Source organism: Rutidosis leptorrhynchoides, chromosome 2 (assembly GCF_046630445.1).
Source record: "Rutidosis leptorrhynchoides isolate AG116_Rl617_1_P2 chromosome 2, CSIRO_AGI_Rlap_v1, whole genome shotgun sequence".
NCBI classification, from domain to species: Eukaryota; Viridiplantae; Streptophyta; class Magnoliopsida; order Asterales; family Asteraceae; genus Rutidosis; species Rutidosis leptorrhynchoides.
Window position 1 is genome coordinate 224,166,645 of NC_092334.1, and position 3,784 is coordinate 224,170,428.

A 3,784-nucleotide genomic window follows, 5' to 3' on the forward strand; every position below is an offset into this window, starting at 1 on the left:
ACTTAAATTCTAGAGAGAGAGAGTGATTCTTGTGTGAGAAAGCTCAAATCAAAGAGGAAGAAACTTGTTTCGGGTTAGAGCTCGAGTATTAAAGTTGTTCATCTCCTCACTAGCTACATTTTGATTGTGGTGGTAAGTCTTAACCTTGATTTCCTTGTTTTAATTGTTTAAAGGGTTAGGTTTTGGGTTATAGATGAGCATAAAACCCATTTGCTAGTGATTTGGGGGTTTTCGGGTAATTTTGGGTCATGAAGACTCAAAGGTGACTAACCTTGGGTTTTGGAATGATAATTGTGTTTGTGGGTCTCAAATTGGTTAGTTAATTACTAGCACACTTAGATGTTATGTAAGTGGGTGTTATTTGGGTTGTGGGTGACCCAAATGGGTGTGTTAACTTTGAAATAGGTCAAACGAGTTTTTAATGACCTAAGTTGGTTAATGTGTGTGAAAGTGCTATAGCTTGTGTTAAAAAGTGTTTTAAGACCATATGTGGCTAGTGTTAGGGTTTTGACGATGTTGACCCAAATACTAGGGTTAAGAGTGCAAATGGGTCGGAATTGCACTATGGGTCAAATGGCACTAGAATGGGAATTTAGTTGGTTGACCCACTTGAGTTTGTGATTGATTATATGCATAATGTAATAGGTACGTTACATTGAAGGTTGCAAGCTCGGTTAATCTCACTGAAGACTTTAAGGTGAGTGGAATAACTATGCTTATATGTATGTGGCGTATTTATTTGTAAATGTTATGGTATGAACCACAAGCCAGTAGTACCATAGCATGTATGTGATGTGAAACAAGTGTGAACCACGAACAGGTAGCACTATAAAATGAGATGCGAACAACGAGCCGGTAGCATCGAAGTGTGAACCACGAGCCGGTAGCACTATAAACAAGTGTGAACCACGAGCCGGTAGCACTATAAACGAAGTGTGAACCACTAGCTGGTAGTACTATAAACAAGTGTGAACCACGAGCCGATAGCACTATAAACAAAGTGTGAACCACGAGTCGGTAGCACTATAAACAAGTGTGAACCACGAGCCGGTAGCACCATAAAAAAAGTGTGAACCACGAGCCGGTAGCACTATAAAAGAGTGAGACTCGAATGCGTATGGTGTGAACCACGAGCTGGTAGCACCATAGCGTTATGGTTAACCATATTATGTTGATGGATATTTTTTAGCATGATATATATATATATATATATATATATATATATATATATATATATATATATATATATATATATATATATATATATATATATATATATATACTGTGTTGTGTATATGCTAATGTGTTGTTGTGATAGTGTACTAGTTGTTAGCATTATGAGTAAGACGGCATGCTAATTGTGTTATATTCCCGTATGAGGTATTTAGTGGGTGCGAATGCAAATAGATGGGTTACATATGTGTATGTGTAATTATTGTACTCACTAAACTTTAGCTTACCCTCTCGTTGTTTACCTTTTTAGGCTCCGGCGTGGACAAAGGCAAGGGTATTCGCTTAGAATAGTTGTGGCTCTCGGGGGTTTTAGCTTTTTGGAAGTTCGGCCAAGATTTGGATATTTAACCCCAAACACCATGCTCTAGTGTGGTTTGGAATTTAAACTAGTACGGTCGAAACTTATATTTTTAAACGAAACACGTAAAACGGCTGATGTGGGCTCGATGTTGTAAAACTTGATTTGATTATGAAAACCTCTTAGTTTTACTTATTATAACATGTTGTGAAAAGGTTTTCGTTTAAAAGTATCGGGAAGCAGGATTTCTGTTCGTGTAATTTGGAACCCGAGATCAGAACCTTACAGTTCATTGGGACGCCGTCCCAACAGTTTGGACGCCGTCCAAGTCTTCAGTACTGGACGTCGTCCAGGAATCTGGATGCCGTCCAGATGTACTTGTCCAGAAGTTTTTTTTTGGGTCATATTTTGGGCATATCAAAGGTTGGGTTGTTACAATTTGCCCCTCTAATTTTCGGCCAACGCAACTCCCATTACTTCCTCATCAAGTTTGACTTGTTCCCTAAGTAAACTTAACCCTAACCCTAATTCTAGAACCCTCTAATCTTTCCTATAAATACAGGCCTATGCTAAACCTTTTTCTTGTACCAAATCATAACTACAATTCTCTCCCAAAATCTCTCTCCCTCTCTCTAATTTTCGGCCAAAACCGAAAATCCCCACCACCAGCATCGAAAACCATCAAGATCTTCAAGGGTTTTCAAGTGATCTTCAAGTTGTTCATCGTGTTCTTCGCGTTCTTCGAAGATCTTCAAGGGTGTTCTTCAATCTTCAAGTGATTCGATCTTCATCTTCAAGTGTTCATTAACTTTTCTTGTTAATCTTCATTAATCTTCATCAAGGTAAAACCCTAGATCCAAACTTTTAAATTTCATCTTGTTAATCCATGTTTATGTTCATGTTCTTAATCATATTCATAATCATATTCATGTTGTAAAAAATAAAATAAAAAATATATACGTGTACATATACCTACGGTTCTATAAAAAAAATAAAAAATAAAAATACTATATATATATATATATATATATATATATATATATATATATACACGATTTATATATACATATACATATTAAAATATTAAAACCCTAACTAATTAAACCTAACCCTAATTTATTAAACCCTAATTTAATAAAACCCTAATACATTAATTAAACCCTAATCATTTATTACTAAACCCTAATATTAAATATTACTTTAATTAACTAAAACCCTAATACTTTTATATAATACTAACACCTATACACTTATAATATTACTAACACATATAATATACTATTATTTATATTATATTACAAGGTTACCATAGTCATTCACGATAACGTGCGATTACTTAAACGTCAACGCTACTTAAGGCCTAGGGTGATCCTTGGTACCACTATGGGATGCTTGTGGATTACGAATGCCAAACTTAGATTTTGGTCAAGAAATCCTGGGCCAACCGGTAACAATTGGTCATTCTGGTGAATCGGTGGTGGAATAGATGTTTGTGTATGATGCACAATGTCAAACCCGACTATAGTAATCATACACTTAGTTATCTTCACATTTAATTGGTGGTAGACTTATTAAGAACAACCCACAAGTGTTCAACGCTAACTTACTAAAAGTGGGAACTTACTAAAAGTGGAAACATACTAAGAATGGAAACTTAGTAAAATGAACTATACTTAAAACACTCACATACTTAAACTTAAACTTGGGAAAAATACTTAACTACTCTTAAATGTCCTTAGGTTGACTTTCTGCTCATTCATCCAAACTTTCCATTCCGAGGAATAACCATCTCTCTCTACTTACTATGGTGAACTCATAGCCCCTCTCTTTATTGCATGCAACTTATTTAACTTTTTGGGGTGAGACACATGCTGCTTTTACTATTTACAATTTATATATAAGTACCAACTGTTAAACTATGCTATACTCAGCTATGTCCGACTAAGTCCCTACAGTGATATTTTTAATTGCTCGTTAAATGCATTCTTAATTATTGGGGGTAGGCCTATCGAGAGTAACGTCCCCAATACATTTGACCAAGTCATTGTATTACTTAATAATGAAATTAAACCTACAAGTATAGACACAACTTGTCTTTGAGGCAAACTTTGAACGTTTAGTCTAAATATCACGAATTGGCATAACTTTTTGATCCCTGCGAGATCAACTTTATAAACTAAACCTTGTGGTCTAAAACAACGGTGAAACTTATTTGTTAAACCTATGAACTTCACTCAACCTTTTTGGTTGACA